Genomic DNA, 18291 nt, shown 5'->3' with positions numbered 1-18291 from the left:
GTTTCGTCGAGGTGGTGTGCGAAGTGAGCGGGTAAGGGAGAATGGTTTGGTAAACAGGGAAGAGGTACTGAACGCTTTGCAGAAGATGAAAGCAGGCAAGGTGGCAGGTTTGGAGGGTATTGCAGTGGAATTCATTAAAAAAGGTGGTGACTGTGTTAACAGGTTGGTAAGGATATTCAATGTATGTATGGTTCATGGTGAAGTGCCTGAGGATTGGCGGAATGCATGCATAGTGCCATTGTACATAGGCAAAGGGGATAAAGGTGAGTGCTCAAATTACAGAGGTATAAGGATGTTGAGAATTCCTGGGAAATTATATGGGAGGGTACTGAATGAGAGGGTAAAGCATGTACAGAGCATCATATTGGGGAAGAGCAGTGTGGTTTCAGAAGTGGTAGAGGATGTGGTGTTTGCTTTGGAGAATGTATATGATAAATACTTAGAAAAACAGGTGTTAAGAGTATATGATGTGGGAGGTCAGTTGCTTGAAGCAGTGAAAAGATTTTTATCAAGGATGTACGGCATGTTTACAAGTAGGAAAAGAGAAAAGTGATTGGTTCCCAATGAACGTTGGTTTGCAGCAGGGGTGCGCGATGTATCCATGGTTGTTTAATTTGTTTATGGATGGGGTTGTTAGGGAGGGAAATGCAAGAGTTTAGGAGAGAGGGGTAAGTATGCAGTCTGTTGTCAATGAGACAGCTTGGGAAGTCAGTTGTTGTATGCTGATGATATAGCACTGGTGGCTATTTCGGGTGAGAAACTACAGAAGTTGATGACTGAGTTTGGTAAAACATGTGAAAGAAGAAAATTGAGAGGAAATGTGAATAAGAACAAGGTTCAGTATGGTTGAGGGACAAATTAAGGAGAAAAACTGGAAGAAGTGAAGTGTTTTAGATGTCTGAGAGTGGATTTAGCAGCAGATGGAACCATGGAAGTGGAAGTGGATCACAGGGTGGGGGAAGGGGCGAAGGTACTGGGGGCATTGAAGAATGTGTGGAAGGCGAGAGTATTGTCTCTGAGAGCAAAAACAGGTATGTTTGAAGGAATAGTGGTTCCAACATTGTTATATGATTGCAAGGCGTGGGCAATAGATAGGGTTGTGCGGAGGAGGGTGGATGAGTTGGAAATGAAATGTTTGAGGACAGTATGTGGAGTGAGGTGGTTTGATCGAGAAAGTAATGAAAGGATAAGAGAGATGTGTGGCAATAAAGTGTGTGGTTGAGATAGCAGAAGAGGGAGTATTGAAATGGTTTGGCCACAAGGAGAAAATGAGTAAGGAAAGATTGACAAAGAGCATATATGTGTTAGAATTGGAGGGAATGAGATGTGGGTGACCAAACTGGAGTTGGAAGGATGGGGTGAAAAAGATTTTAAGCGATCAGGGTCTGAACATACAGGAGGGTGAAAGGTGTGCAAGGAGTAGAGTGAATTGGAACAATGTCGACGTGCTGTGATTGGATTGAATTAGGCCATGTGAAGCGTCTGGAGTAAACCACGGAAAGTTTTGTGGCGCCTGGATGTGGAAAGGGAGCTGTGGTTCCGGTGCATTACACATGACAGCTAGGGTCTGATTGTAAATGAATGTGGCCTTTGTTGTCTTTTCGTGGTGCTACCTCGCGTGTGCACAGGAGGAGGGGGGTTGCCATTTCATGTGTGGCGGAGTGGCAACAGGAATGGATGGGGGCGGCAAGTTTGAGTGTGTACATGTGCATATATGTATATGTCTGTGTATACTTATGTATGTTTACGTTGAAATGTATAGGTATGTATATGTGTGTGTGTGTGTGGGCGTTTATGTATTTACATGTGTATGTGGGTGGGTTGGGCCATTCTTTCGTCTGTTTCCTTGCGCTACCTCACAAATGAGGGAGACAGCAAATAGGTTTAATAAATAAACAAATAAACATGTATATGCATATATGTTTGCATATGTATATGTGAATGTGTGTCTTTCTTCATCTAATTTCTGGTACTAACTCACTAATGTGGGAAACAGTGATCAAGAATGAAAAAGTAAACTCTCAATTCAACAGACTAACAGGTTGAAAGGGTTGTCCCTTAATGCCAAAAGTCTGTTAAATTGAATGTAACCTATTTCTGTGCCACTTTTAAGTTAACACACTTTCTTTTAACTCTTCTATCACTACAGAGTTTAGTGTGCAGTATGAAAGATGGGCAGCGGGCACCCAGCAGTATGGGAACACTCCCCACCAGATGGAGGCTGGAATCAGACTGAGACTGATGCCACCCCTCTCCTGTGAAAGGATACTTCTTTATAATGAAGTGAGACAACTATCTGCTTTCACTTCGCAGAGTGAGACTTGAACCTACATGGAAAAATCCAAAGCTACTGCATAGTTGCTCACCTTCTTCAGGAGATGGGGTACACCCACGGAAATCGCCTCAGAAGGGGGAACTAATCTAGACAGTGAGGAGTTGGAAGCTTTCTACAAAAAATGGGGAATCATGGCCCACATCTATTCAGCTCACTTCCTCCAGTCCATTGGATGCACCGAAGCAGTGGTAAAGGCAGCCAAAAAGGTGTTGAGGGGCAACATGGGTGTTGGAGGTAGCTTGCACAACAGCAAAGTGACTCAGGCTATGCTCCAATATCTCAAGAGATAGCAATAAGTCACCCACACAGTTGGGAGCAGGAAGGCAGTTGTAAGATGGTGTCCTGTCACCCTAGTAATGTTATCTGGCAATGGAGAATTGCTCTGTGAAACAGGGAGAGGGCCATAGCAGAGAGCCAGGCTCATGTGCAGGGCGGCCCAACAGGTGACGCCACTACACTGCCCCAGCTAGCTATGAGCACCCCAGTCTGCAGGGAGGATATCGCTTCAAAGGTGTGGGACAGTCCAGAGTGGTAGTGGAGGTGAAGCCACATAGACCATATTCAGTGAAGCTGGAAAGCAGTGGCCACCTGTCTTTGTAAAACTTACATCACCTATGCCGCTGGGTTTCACCGGTCCCCTCAACACCCATGGGGCAAGGGGAATACCCACCAGCAGCAGCTTTGCCCCCAGTTGTGGCAACACCCAACCTCAGATAGTAGCGCCCTTACTGTGTGAGACACCGGGTACCTACCAGCAGCAGCTTCACCCCAATTGTGGCGACACCCAGCCTCAGGCAGCAGCTCCCTCACTGTGTGAAACACTGCCCCACACACTTGCAAGACTATATCTGTGGTGGCTCCTGTGAAGAGTGAACACGCAAATTTGTTATGTCATTTCTGTTCTTCTCACATGTAAAAGAAGTATATTGTTGCTGAGGAGTGACTTGTGAGCATATTTCCCTTATGCCATGTCAAATTTTAATTTAACCAGTTCTTTTCTTGTTTTTAGTTTTGTTTTTGCTTTTGTTGTAACAAAATGTCACATTTAGTTTCCAAAATCGCATGAGGGGGTACTGGTTTTAGTGTGTGGTATGATAGTTGGGCACCTGGCACCCGGTAGCATAGGAATGCTTGCCAGGCAGTTGGCGGCAGGAGTCAGTCAGATATAATGCTACCCCTCTCCTGCGAAAGGATACTTCTTTATGATAAAACAAAGATGGACTATCTGCTTTCATTGCATCTCTTACAATCACTGGATGGCATTTTGAATAGAAAGGATTACAAAATTATTTTATAAATAGTCACAATCGTGAAATAACAAAAACACTGTAAATACAACCTGACCGCATGATAGCTTGAAGCAGACTGAAACCAAAAGAAAGCAAGTCTACCCCACGATATGAAAAACAAGTGTAATATGCAATGCACATAGTGAAGCGTTTGAGATTTTCTATTATTTTATATTTCATCATATCATTATCTAAATCAAGAGTTTACTGTCTGTATGTATGTATGTATATATATATATATATATGTATCTATTTTATTTATTTAGCTTTGTCGCTGTCTCCCGCATTAGTGAGGTAGCGCAAGGAAACAGACAAAAGAAATGGTCCAACCCACCCACATACACGTCCACAGATAGCACATATACATACCTATACATCTCAATGTATACTTATATATGCACACACAGACATATACATATATACCCATGTACATAATTCATACTGTCTGCCTTTATTCATTCCCATAACCACCCGGCCAAACATGGAATAACAACACCCTCCCGCTTCAAGTGTGCGAGGTAGCGAGAGGAAAAGACAACAAAGGCCCCATTCGTTCACACTCAGTCTCTAGGTGTCATGTAATAATGCACCAAAACCACAGCTCCCTTTCCACATCCAGGCCCCACACAACTTTCCATGGTTTACCCCAGATGCTTTACATGCCCTGGTTCAATCCACTGACAGCACGTCGACCCCGGTATACCACATCGTTCCAATTCACTCTATTCCTTGCACGCCTTTCACCCTCCTGCATGTTCAAGCCCCGATCACTCAAAATCTTTTTCACTCCATCTTTCCACCTCCAATTTGGTCTCCCACTTCTCCTCGTTCCCTCCACCTCTGACACATATATCCTCTTGGTCAATCTTTCCTCACTCATTCTCTCCATGTGACCAAACCATTTCAAAACACCCTCTTCTGCTCTCTCAACCACATCCTTTTTATTACCACACATCTCTCTTACCCTTACATTACTTACTCGATCAAACCACCTCACACCACATATTGTCCTCAAACATCTCATTTCCAGCACATCCACCCTCCTGCGCACAACTCTATCCATAGCCCACACCTCACAACCATATAACATTGTTGGAACCACTATTCCTTCAACCATACCCATTTTCCGAGATAATGTTCTCGACTTCCATACATTTTTCAACGCTTACAGAATTTTCGCCCCCTCCCTCACCCTATGATTCACTTCCGCTTCCATGGTTCCATCCGCTGCCAGATCCACTCCCAGATATCTAAAACACTTCACTTCCTCAAGTTTTACTCCATTCAAACTTACCTTCCAATCGACTTGACCCTCAACCCGACTGTACCTAATAACCTTACTCTTATTCACATTTACTCTCACCTTTCTTCTTTCACACTCTTTATCAAACTCAGTCACTAGCTTCTGCAGTTTCTCATATGAATCAGCCACCAGCACTGTATCATCAGCGAACAACAACTGACTCACTTCCCAAGCTCTCTCATCACCAACAGACTTCATACTTGCCCCTCTTTCCAAAACTCTTGCATTCACCTCCCTAACAACCCCATCCATAACAAATCAAACAACCATGGAGACATCACACACCCCTGCCGCAAACCTACATTCACTGAGAACCAATCACTTTCCTCTCTTCCTACATGTACACATGCCTTACATCCTCGATAAAAACTTTTCACTGCTTCTAACAACTTGCCTCCCACATCATATATTCTTAATACCTTCCACAGAGCATCTCTATCAACTCTATCATATGCCTTCTCCAGATCCATAAATACTACATACAAATCCATTTGCTTTTCTAAGTATTTCTCACATACATTCTTCAAAGAAAACACCTGATCCACACATCCTCTACCACTTCTGAAACCACACTGCTCTTCCCCAATCTGATGGTCTGTACATGCCTTCACCCTCTCAATCAATACCCTCCCATATAATTTGCCAGGAATACTCAACAAACTTATACCTCCGTAATTTGAGCACTCACTATTATCCCCTTTGCCTTTGTACAATGGCACTATGCAAGCATTCTGCCAATGCTCATGCACCTCACCATGAGTCATACATACCTTAAATAAACTTACCAACCAGACAACAATACAGTCACCACCTTTTTTAACAGATTCCACTGCAATACCATCCAAACCTGCTGCTTTGCCAGCTTTCATCTTCCGCAAAGCTTTTACTACCTCTTCTCTGTTTACCAAATCATTTTCCCTAACCCTCTCACTTTGCACACCACCTCGACCAAAACACCCTATATCTGCCACTCTATCATCAAACACATTCAACAAACCTTCAAAATACTCACTCCATCTCCTTCTCACATCACCAGTACTTGCTATCACCACCCCATTAGCACCCTTCACAGAAGTTCCCATTTGTTCCCTTGTCTTACGCACTTTATTTACTTCCCTCCTAAACATCTTTTTATTTTCCTTAAAATTTAATGATACTCTCTCATCCCAACTCTCATTTGCCCTCTTTTTCACCTATTGCACCTTTCTCTTGACCTCCTGTCTCTTTCTTTTATACATCTCCCACTCATTTGCATTATTTCCCTGCAAAAATCGTCCAAATGCCTCTCTCTTCTCTTTCACTAATAATCTTACTTCTTCATCCCATCACTCACTACCCTTTCTCATCTGCCCACCTCCCACACTTCTCATGCCACAAGCATCTTTTGCGCAAGCCATCTCTGCTTCCCTAAATACATCCCATTCCTCCCCCACTCCCCTTACCTCCTTTGTTCTCACCTTTTTCCATTCTGTATTCAGTCTCTCCTGGTACTTCCTCACACGAGTCTCCTTCCCAAGCTCACTTACTCTCACCGCTCTCTTCACCCCAACATTCACTCTTCTTTTCTGAAAACCTCTACAAATCTTCACTTTCGCCTCAAAAAGATAATGATCAGACATCCCTCCAGTTGCACCTCTCGGCACATTAACATCCAAAAGTCTCTCTTTCGTGCGCCTATCAATTAACACATAATCCAATAATGCTCTCTGGCCATCTCTCCTACTTACATACGTATACTTATGTATATCTCTCTTTTTAAACCAGGTATTCCCAATCACCAGTCCTTTTCCAGCACATAAATCTACATGCTCTTCACCATTTCAATTTACAACACTGAACACCCCATGTATACCAATTATTCCCTCAACTGCCACATTACTCACCTTTACATTCTAATTACCCATCACTATAACCCGGTCTCGTGCATAAAAACCACTAACACACTCATTCAGCTGCTCCCAAAACACTTGCCTCTCATGATCTTTCTTCTCATGCCCAGGTGTGTATATACACCAATAATCACCCATCTCTCTCTACATCCACTTTCAGTTTTACCCATATCAAACTAGTGTTTACTTTCTTACACTCTATCACATACTCCGACCACTCCTGTTCCAGGAGTAGTGCTACTCCTTTCCTTGCTCTTGTCCTCTCACTAACCCCTGACTTTACTCCTAAGACATTCCCAAACCACTCTTCCCCTTTACCCTTGAGCTTTGTTTCACTCAGAGCGAAAACATCCATGTTCCTTTCCTCAAACATACTACCTATCTCTCCTTTTTTCTCATCTTGGTTACATCCACACACCCCAATCTGAGCCTTCCAGGAAGATGAGCACTCCCTGTGTGACTCCTTCTTCTGTTTCCCCCTTTAGAAAGTTAAAATACAAGGAGGGGAGGGTTTCTAGCCCCCCGCTCCCGTCCCCTTTAGTCGCCTTCTACGACACGTGACAAATGTGCGGGAAGTATTCTTTCTCCCCCATCCCCAGGGATATATATATATATATATATATATATATATATATATATATATATATATATATATATATATATATATATATATATATATATTTCCCTGGGATAGGGGAGAAAGAATACTTCCCACGTATTCCCTGCGTGTCGTAGAAGGCGACTAAAAGGGAAGGGAGCGGGGGGCTGGAAATCCTCCCCTCTCGTTTTTTTTTTTTTTAATTTTCCAAAAGAAGGAACAGAGAAGAGGTCCAGGTGAGGATATTCCCTCAAAGGCCCAGTCCTCTGTTCTTAACGCTACCTCGCTATCGCGGGAAATAGCGAATAGTATGAAAAAAAAAAAAAAAAAAAAAATATATATATATATATATATATATATATATGTTATCTATTTATCCCTGGCGATAGAGGAGAGATAATACTTCCCACGCATTCCTTACGTGTCGTAGACAGCGACTAAAGGGGGTGGGAGCGGGGGGCCAGAAACTCCCCTCCTTGTATTTTGACTATCAAAAAGGGGAAACAGAAGAAGGAGTCACGCGGGGAGTGCTCATCCTCCTCAAAGGCTCACATTGGGGTGTCTAAATGTGTGTGGAGGTAACCAATATGAGAAAAAAGGAGAGATAGGTAGTATGTTTCAGGAAAGGAACCTGGATGTTTTGGCTCTGAGTGAAACAAAGCTCAAGGGTAAAGGGGAAGAGTGGTTTGGGAATGTCTTGGGAGTAAAGTCAGGGGTTAGTGAGAGGACAAGAGCAAGAGAAGGAGTAGCACTACTCCTGACACAGGAGTTGTGGGAGTATGTGACTGAGTGTAAGAAAGTAAATTCTAGATTGATATGGGTAAAACTGAAAGTTGATGGAGAGAGATGGGTGATTATTGGTGCATATGCACCTGGACATGAGAAGAAAGATCATGAGAAACAAGTGTTTTGTAAGCAGCTGAATGAGTGTGTTAGTGGTTTTGATGCACAAGACCAGGTTATAGTGATGGGTGATTTAAATGCAAAGGTGAGTACTGTGGCAGTTGAGGGAATAATTGGTATACATGGGGTGTTCAGTGTTGTAAATGGAAATGGTGAAGAGCTTGTAGATTTATGTGCTGAAAAAGGACTGGTGATTGGGAATACCTGGTTTAAAAAGCGAGATATACATAAGTATACGTATGTAGGTAGGAGAGATGGCCAGAGAGCGTTATTGGATTACGTGTTAATTGATAGCCACGCGAAAGAGAGACTTTTGGATGTTAATGAGCTGAGAGGTGCAACTGGAGGGATGTCTGATCATTATCTTGTGGAGGCAAAGGTGAAGATTTGTAGAGGTTTTCAGAAAAGAAGAGTGAATGTTGGTGTGAAGAGAGTGGTGAGAGTAAGTGAGCTTGGGAAGGAGACTTGTGTGAGGAAGTACCAGAAGAGACTGAGTACAGAATGGAAAAAGGTGATAGCCAAGGAGGTAAGGGGAGTGGGGGAGGAATGGGATGTATTTAGGGAAGCAGTGATGGCTTGCGCAAAAGATGCTTGTGGCATGAGAAGCGTGGGAGGTAAGTTGATTAGAAAGGGTAGTGAGTGGTGGGATGAAGAAGTAAGATTATTAGTGAAAGAGAATAGAGAGGCATTTGGACAATTTTTTCAGGGAAATAGTGCAAAAGAGTGGGAGATGTACAAAAGAAAGAGGCAGGAGGTCAAGAGAAAGGTGTAAGAGGTGAAAAAGAGGGCATATGAGAGTTGGGGTGAGAGAGTATCATTAAATTTCAGGGAGAATAAAAAGATGTTTTGGAGGGAGGTAATAAAGTGCATAAGACAATGGAGCAAATGGGAACTTCAGTGAAGAGGGCTAATGGGGAGGTGATAATAAGCAGTGGTCATGTGAGATGGAGAAGGAGTGAGTTTTTTTGAAGGTTTGTTGAATGTGTTTGACGATAGAGTGGCAGATATAGGGTGTTTTGGTCGAGGTGGTGTGCAAAGTAAGAGGGTTAGGGAAAATGAGTTGGTAAACAGAGAAGAGGTACAAAAAGCTTTGTGGAAGATGAAAGCCAGGAAGGCAGCAGGATTTGGATGGTATTGCAGTGGAATTTATTAAAAAAGGGGGTGACTGTATTGTTGACTGGTTGGTAAGGTTATTTAATGTATGTATGACTCATGGTGAGGTACCTGAGGATTGGTGGAATGCTTACATGGTGCCATTGTACAAATGGCAAAGGGGATAAGAATGAGTGCTCAAATTACAGAGGTATAAGTTTGTTGAGTATTCCTGGTAAATTATATGGGAGGGTATTGATTGAGAGGGTGAAGGCATGTACAGAGCATCAGATTGGGGAAGAAAAGTGTGGTTTCAGAAGTGGTAGAGGATGCGTAGATCAGGTGTTTGCTTTGAGGAATGTATGTGAGAAATACTTAGAAAAGCAAATGGATTTGCATGTAGCATTTATGGATCTGGAGAAGGCATATGATAGAGATGCTCTGTGGAAGGTATTAAGAATATATGGTGTGGGAGGCAAGTTGTTAGAAGCAGTGAAAAGTTTTTATCGAGGATGTAAGGAATGTGTACGTGTAGGAAGAGAGGTTCTCAGTGAATGTAGGTTTGCGGCAGGGGTGTGTGATGTCTCCATGATTGTTTAATTTGTTTATGTATGGGGTTGTTAGGGAGGTGAATGGAAGAGTTTTGGAAAGAGGGGCAAGTATGCAGTCTGTTGTGGATGAGACAGCTTGGGAAGTGAGTCAGTTGTTGTTCACTGATGATACAGCATTGGAAGCTGATTCATGTGAGAAACTGCAGAAGCTGGTGACTGAGTTTGGTAAAGTGTGTGAAAGAAGAAAGTTAAGAGTAAATGTGAATAAGAGCAAGGTTATTAGGTACAGTAGGGTTGAGGGTCAAGTCAATTGGGAAGTAAGTTTAAGTGGCGAAAAGCTGGAGGAAGTAAAGTGTTTTAGATATCTGGGAGTGGATCTGGCAGCGGATGGAACCATGGAAGCAGAAGTGAATCATAGGGTGGGGGAGGGGGAGAAAATTTTGGGAGCCTTGAAGAATGTTTGGAAGTCGAGAACATTATCTCTGAAAGCAAAAATGGGTATGTTTGAAGGAATAGTGGTTCCAACAATGTTGTATGGTTGCAAGGTGTGGGCTATGGATAGAGTTGTGCGGAGGATGGTGGATGTGTTGGAAATGAGATGTTTGAGGACAATATGTGGTGTGAGGTGGTTTGATCGAGTAAGTAATGTAAGGGTAAGAGAGATGTGTGGAAATAAAAAGAGTGTGGTTGAGAGAGCAGAAGAGGGTGTTTTGAAATGGTTTGGTCACATGGAGAGGATGAGTGAGGAAAGATTGACAAAGACGATTTATGTGTCAGAGGTGGAGGGAACGAGGAGAAGTGGGAGACCAAATTGTAGGTGGAAAGATGGAGCGAAAAAGATTTTGAGTGATCGGGGCCTGAACATGCAGGAGGGTGAAAGGCATACAAGGAATAGAGTGAATTGGAACCATGTGGTATACCGGGGTCGACGTGCTGTCAATGGATTTCAACCAGGGCATGTGAAGCGTCTGGGGTAGACCATGGAAAGTTTTGTGGGGCCTGGATGTGGAGAGGGAGCTGTGGTTTCAGTGCATTATTACATGACAGCTAGAGATTGAGTGTGAACGAATGGGGCCTTTGTCGTCTTTTCCTAGCGCTACCTCGCACACATGAGGGGGGAGGGGGTTGTTATTCCATGTGTGGCGAGGTGGTGATGGGAATGAATAAAGGCAGACAGTATGAATTATGTACATGTGTATATATGTATATGTCTGTGTGTGTATATATACATGTGTACATTGAGATGTATAAGTATGTATATTTGTGTGTGTGGACATGTATGTATATACATGTGTATGTGGGTGGGTTGGGCCATTCTTTCGTCTATTTCCTTGCGCTACCTCACAGGAGCGGGAGACAGCAACAAAGGAAAATAAATAAATAAATATTTATTTTATTTATCTTGCTTTGTCGCTGTCTCCCACGTTAGCGAGATAGTGCATCGAAACAGACGAAAGAATGGCCCATCCCACCCATATACACATGTATATACATACACGTCCAATCACGCAAATATACATACCTATACATCTCAACATATACACATATACACACACACATATACATATATACGCATGTACATAATTCATACTGTCTGCCTTTATTTATTCCCATCGCCACCTCGCCACACATGGAATAACAACCCCCTCCCCCATTATGTGTGCGAGGTAGCGCTAAGAAAAGACAACAAATGCCCGATTTGTTCACACTCAGTCTCTAGCTGTCACGTAATAATGCACCAAAAACACAGCTCCCTTTCCACATCCAGGCCCCACAGAACTCCATGGTTTACCCCAGACGCTTCACATGCCCTGGTTCAGTCCATTGACAGCATGTCGACCCCGGTATACCACATCGTTCCAATTCACTTCTATTCCTTGCACGCCTTTCACCCTCCTGCATGTTCAGGCCCCGATCACTCAAAAGCTTTTTCACCTCATATTTCCACCTCCAATTTGGTCTCCCACTTCTCCTCGTTCCCTCCACCTCTGACACATATATCCTCTTGGTCAATCTTTACTCACTCATTCTCTCCATGTGACCAAACCATTTCAAAACACCCTCTTCTGCTCTCTCAACTACACTCTTTATTTCCACACATCTGTCTTACCCTTTCATTACTTACTCGATCAAACCACCTCACACCACATACTGTCCTCAAACATCTCATCTCCAGCACATCCACCCTCCTGTGCACAACTCGATCCATAGCCCACGCCTCGCAACCATACAACATTGTTGGAACCACTATTCATTCAAACATACCCATTTTTGCTTTCCGAGATAATGTTCTCGACTTCCAAACATTCTTCAAGGCTCCCAGAATTTTCACCCCCTCCCCCACCTTATGATTCACTTCTGCTTCCATGGTTCCATCTGCTGCCAGATCTACAGATCCACTCCCAGATATCTAAAACACTTTACTTCCTCCAGTTTTTCTCCATTCAAACTTAACTCCCAACTGACATGACCGTCAACCCTACTGTACCTAATAACCTTGCTCTTATTCACATTTACTCTTAACTTTCTTCTTTCACACACTTTACCGGTCACCAGCTTCTGCAGTTCCTCACATGAACCAGCCACCAGCGCTGTATCATCAGCGAACAACAACTGACTCACTTCCCAAGCTCTCTCATCCACAACAGACTTCATACTTGCCCCTCTTCCAAAACTCTTGCATTCACCTCCCTAACAACCCCATCCATAAACAAATTAAACAACCATGGAGACATTACACACCCCTGCCACAAACCTACATTCACTGAGAACCAATCACTTTCCTCTCTTCCTACACGTACACATGCCTTACATCCTCGATAAAAACTTTTCACTGCTTCTAACAACTTGCCTCCCACACCATATATTCTTAATACCTTCCACAGAGCATCTCTATCAACTCTATCATATGCCTTCTCCAGATCCATAAATGCTACATACAAATCCATTTGCTTTTCTAAGTATTTCTCACATACATTCCTCAAAGCAAACACCTGATCTACACATCCTATACCACTTCTGAAACCACACTGCTCTTCCCCAATCTGATGCTCTGTACATGCCTTCACCCTCTCAATCAATACCCTCCCATATAATTTACCAGGATTACTCAACAAACTTATACCTCTGTAATTTGAGCACTCACTCTTATCCCCTTTGCCTTAGTACAATGGCACTATGCAAGCATTCCGCCAATCCTCAGGCACCTCACCATGAGTCATTTTTTTTTTTTTTGCTTTGTCGCTGTCTCCCGCGTTTGCAAGGTAGCGCAAGGAAACAGACGAAAGAAATGGCCCAACCCACCCCCATACACATGTATATACATACGTCCACACACGCAAATATATATACCTACACAGCTTTCCATGGTTTACCCCCAAACGCTTCACATGCCCTGATTCAATCCACTGACAGCACGTCAACCCCGGTATACCACATCGATCCAATTCACTCTATTCCTTGCCCGTCTTTCACCCTCCTGCATGTTCAGGCCCCAATCACACAAAACCTTTTTCACTCCATCTTTCCACCTCCAATTTGGTCCCCCACTTCTCCTCGTTCCCTCCACCTCCGACACATATATCCTCTTGGTCAATCTTTCCTCACTCATTCTCTCCACGTGCCCAAACCATTTCAAAACACCCTCTTCTGCTCTCTCAACCACGCTCTTCTTATTTCCACACATCTCTCTTACCCTTACGTTACTTACTCGATCAAACCACCTCACACCACACATTGTCCTCAAACATCTCATTTCCAGAACATCCATCCTCCTGCGCACAACTCTATCCATAGCCCATGCCTCGCAACCATACAACATTGTTGGAACCACTATTCCTTCAAACATACCCATTTTTGCTTTCCGAGATTATGTTCTCGACTTCCACACATTCTTCAAGGCTCCCAGGATTTTCACCCCCTCCCCCACCCTATGATCCACTTCCGCTTCCATGGTTCCATCCTCTGCCAGATCCACTCCTAGATATCTAAAACACTTTACTTCCTCCAGTTTTTCTCCATTCAAACTTACCTCCCAACTGACTTGACCGTCAACCCTACTGTACCTAATAACCTTGCTCTTATTCACATTTACTTTTAACTTTCTTCTTTCACACACTTTACCAAACTCAGTCACCAGCTTCTGCAGTTTCTCACATGAATCAGCCACCAGCGCTGTATCATCAGCGAACAACAACTGACTCACTTCCCAAGCTCTCTCATCCACAACAGACTTCATGCTTGCCCCTCTTTCCAAAACTCTTGCATTCACCTCCCTAACAACCCCATCCATAAACAAATTAAACAATCATGGAGACATCACACACCCTTGCAGCATACCTACATTCACTGAGAACCAATCACTTTCCTCTCTTCCTACACGTACACATGCCTTACATCCTCAATAAAAACTTTTCACTGCTTCTAACAACTTGCCTCCCACACCATATATTCATAATACCTTCCACAGAGCATCTCTATCAACTCTATCATATGCCTTCTCCAGATCCATAAATGCTACATACAAATCCATTTGCTTTTCTAAGTATTTCTCACATACATTCTTCAAAGCAAACACCTGATCCACACATCCTCTACCACTTCTGAAACCACACTGCTCTTCCCCAATCTGATGCTCTGTACATGCCTTCACCCTCTCAATCAATACCCTCCCATATAATTTACCAGGAATACTCAACAAACTTATACCTCTGTAATTTGAGCACTCACTCTTATCCCCTTTGCCTTTGTACAATGGCACTATGCACGCATTCTGCCAATCCTCAGGCACCTCACCATGAGTCATACATACATTAAATAACCTTACCAACCAGTCAATAATACAGTCACCCCCTTTTTTAATAAATTCCACTGCAATACCATCCAAACCTGCTGCCTTGCTGGCTTTCATCTTCCGCAAAGCTTTTACTATCTCTTCTCTGTTTACCAAATCATTTTCCCTAACCCTCTCACTTTGCACACCACCTCGACCAAAACACCCTATATCTGCCACTCTATCATCAAACACATTCAACAAACCTTCAAAATACTCACTCCATCTCCTCCTCACATCACCACTACTTGTTATCACCTCCCCATTTGCGCCCTTCACTGAAGTTCCCATTTGCTCCCTTGTCTTACGCACTTTATCTACCTCCTTCCAGAACATCTTTTTATTCTCCCTAAAATTTAATGATACTCTCTCATCCCAACTCTCATTTGCCCTCTTTTTCACCTCTTGCACCTTTCTCTTGACCTCCTGTCTCTTTCTTTTATACATCTCCCACTCAATTGCATTTTTTCCCTGCAAAAATTGTCCAAATGCCTCTCTCTTCTCTTTCACTAATACTCTTACTTCTTCATCCCACCACTCACTACCCTTTCTAATCAACCCACCTCCCACACTTCTCACGCCACAAGCATCTTTTGTGCAATCCATCACTGATTCCCTAAATACATCCCATTCCTCCCCCACTCCCCTTACTTCCATTGTTCTCACCTTTTTCCATTCTGTACTCAGTCTCTCCTGGTACTTCCTCACACAAGTCTCCTTCCCAAGCTCACTTACTCTCAACACCCTCTTCACCCCAACATTCACTCTTCTTTTCTGAAAACCTCTACAAATCTTCACCTTAGCCTCCACAAGATAATGATCAGACATCCCTCCAGTTGCACCTCTCAGCACATTAACATCCAAAAGTCTCTCTTTTGCGCGCCTATCAATTAACACGTAATCCAATAATGCTCTCTGGCCTCTCTCCTACTTACATACGTATACTTATGTATATCTCGCTTTTCAAACCAGGTATTCCCAATCACCAGTCCTTTTTCAGCACATAAATCTACAAGCTCTTCACCATTTCCATTTACAACACTGAACACCCCATGTATACCAATTATTCCCTCAACTGCCACATTACTCACCTTTGCATTCAAATCACCCATCACTATAACCTGGTCTCGTGCATCAAAACCACTAACACAATCATTCAGCTGCTCATAAAACACTTGCCTCTCATGATCTTTCTTCTCATGCCCAGGTGCATATGCACCAATAATCACCCATCTCTCTCCATCTACTTTCAGTTTTACCCATATTAATCGAGAATTTACTTTCTTACATTCTATCACATACTCCCACAACTCCTGTTTCAGGAGTACTGCTACTCCTTCCCTTGCTCTTGTCCTCTCACTAACCCCTGACTTTATTCCCAAAACATTCCCAAACCACTCTTACCCTTTACCCTTGAGCTTCATTTCACTAAGAGCCAAAACATCCAGGTTCCTTTCCTCAAACATACTACCTATCTCTCCTTTTTTCACATCTTGGTTACATCCACACACATTTAGACACCCCAGTCTGAGCCTTCGAGGAGGATGAGCACTCCCCGCGTGACTCCTTCTTCTGTTTCCTATTTTAGAAAGTTAAAAAATACAAGGAGGGGAGGATTTCTGGCCCCCTGCTCCCATCCCCTCTAGTCGCCTTGTACGACATGCGAGGAATGCGTGGGAAGTATTCTTTCACCCCTATCCCCAGGGATAATATATATATATATATACATATATATATACATACACAGACATACGCACATATATACACACACACACATATATATATATATATATATATATATATATATATATATATATATATATATATATATATATATTTTTTTTTTTTTTGCTGTCTCCCGCGTTTGCGAGGTAACGCAAGGAAACAGACGAAAGAAATGGCCCAACCCCCCCCCCATACACATGTATATACATACGTCCACACACGCAAATATACATACCTACACAGCTTTCCATGGTTTACCCCAGACGCTTCACATGCCTTGATTCACTCCACTGACAGCACGTCAACCCCGGTATACCACATCGCTCCAATTCACTCTATTCCTTGCCCTCCTTTCACCCTCCTGCATGTTCAGGCCCCGATCACACAAAATCTTTTTCACTCCATCTTTCCACCTCCAATTTGCTCTCCCTCTTCTCCTTGCTCCCTCCACCTCCGACACATATATCCTCTTGGTCAATCTTTCCTCACTCATCCTCTCCATGTGCCTAAACCACTTCAAAACACCCTCTTCTGCTCTCTCAACCACGCTCTTTTTATTTCCACACATCTCTCTTACCCTTACGTTACTCACTCGATCAAACCACCTCACACCACACATTGTCCTCAAACATCTCATTTCCAGCACATCCATCCTCCTGCGCACAACTCTATCCATAGCCCACGCCTCGCAACCATACAACATTGTTGGAACCACTATTCCTTCAAACATACCCATTTTTGCTTTCCGAGATAATGTTCTCGACTTCCACACATTCTTCAAGGCCCCCAGAATTTTCGCCCCCTCCCCCACCCTATGATCCACTTCCGCTTCCATGGTTCCATCCGCTGCCAGATCCACTCCCAGATATCTAAAACGCTTCACTTCCTCCAGTTTTTCTCCATTCAAACTCACCTCCCAATTGACTTGACCCTCAACCCTACTGTACCTAATAACCTTGCTCTTATTCACATTTACTCTTAACTTTCTTCTTCCACACACTTTACCAAACTCAGTCACCAGCTTCTGCAGTTTCTCACATGAATCAGCCACCAGCGCTGTATCATCAGCGAACAACAACTGACTCACTTCCCAAGCTCTCTCATCCCCAACAGACTTCATACTTGCCCCTCTTTCCAAAACTCTTGCATTTACCTCCCTAACAACCCCATCCATAAACAAATCAAACAACCATGGAGACATCACACACCCCTGCCACAAACCTACATTCACTGAGAACCAATCACTTTCCTCTCTTCCTACACGTACACATGCCTTACATCCTCGATAAAAACTTTTTAACTCCTTCTAACAACTTGCCTCCCACACCATATATTCTTAATACCTTCCACAGAGCATCTCTATCAACTCTATCATATGCCTTCTCCAGATCCATAAATGCTACATACAAATCCATTTGCTTTTCTAAGTATTTCTCACATACATTCTTCAAAGCAAACACCTGATCCACACATCCTCTACCACTTCTGAAACCACACTGCTCTTCCCCAATCTGATGCTCTGTACATGCCTTCACCCTCTCAATCAATACCCTCCCATATAATTTACCAGGAATACTCAACAAACTTATACCTCCGTAATTTGAGCACTCACTCTTATCCCCTTTGCCTTTGTACAATGGCACTATGCACGCATTCCGCCAATCCTCAGGAACCTCACCGTGAGTCATACATACATTAAATAACCTTACCAACCAGTCAACAATACAGTCACCCCCTTTTTTAATAAATTCCACTGCAATACCATCCAAACCTGC

General features: G+C 43.1%; 1 protein-coding gene and 1 long non-coding RNA gene across 5 annotated transcripts in view; both read right to left on the bottom strand.

The window, feature by feature from the left end:
• Window positions 1-18291, bottom strand: part of LOC139749887 (E3 ubiquitin-protein ligase SH3RF3-like) — a 406578-nt gene that overhangs the window by 263433 nt on the left and 124854 nt on the right. The window lies entirely within an intron of this gene.
• LOC139749888 (uncharacterized) overlaps window positions 1-18291 on the bottom strand; it is a 57590-nt gene that overhangs the window by 28144 nt on the left and 11155 nt on the right. Inside the window, exon 2 of the long non-coding RNA XR_011713055.1 lies at window positions 3088-3195. This is a non-coding gene — a long non-coding RNA (uncharacterized lncRNA). The remainder of the gene's footprint in view (window positions 1-3087; window positions 3196-18291) is intronic.

The sequence above is a fragment of the Panulirus ornatus genome, chromosome 8, assembly GCF_036320965.1.
Source record: "Panulirus ornatus isolate Po-2019 chromosome 8, ASM3632096v1, whole genome shotgun sequence".
NCBI lineage: Eukaryota > Metazoa > Arthropoda > Malacostraca > Decapoda > Palinuridae > Panulirus > Panulirus ornatus.
Note: the sequence above shows the minus strand (reverse complement) of the source record. Positions and strands in the feature narration are given on the sequence as shown.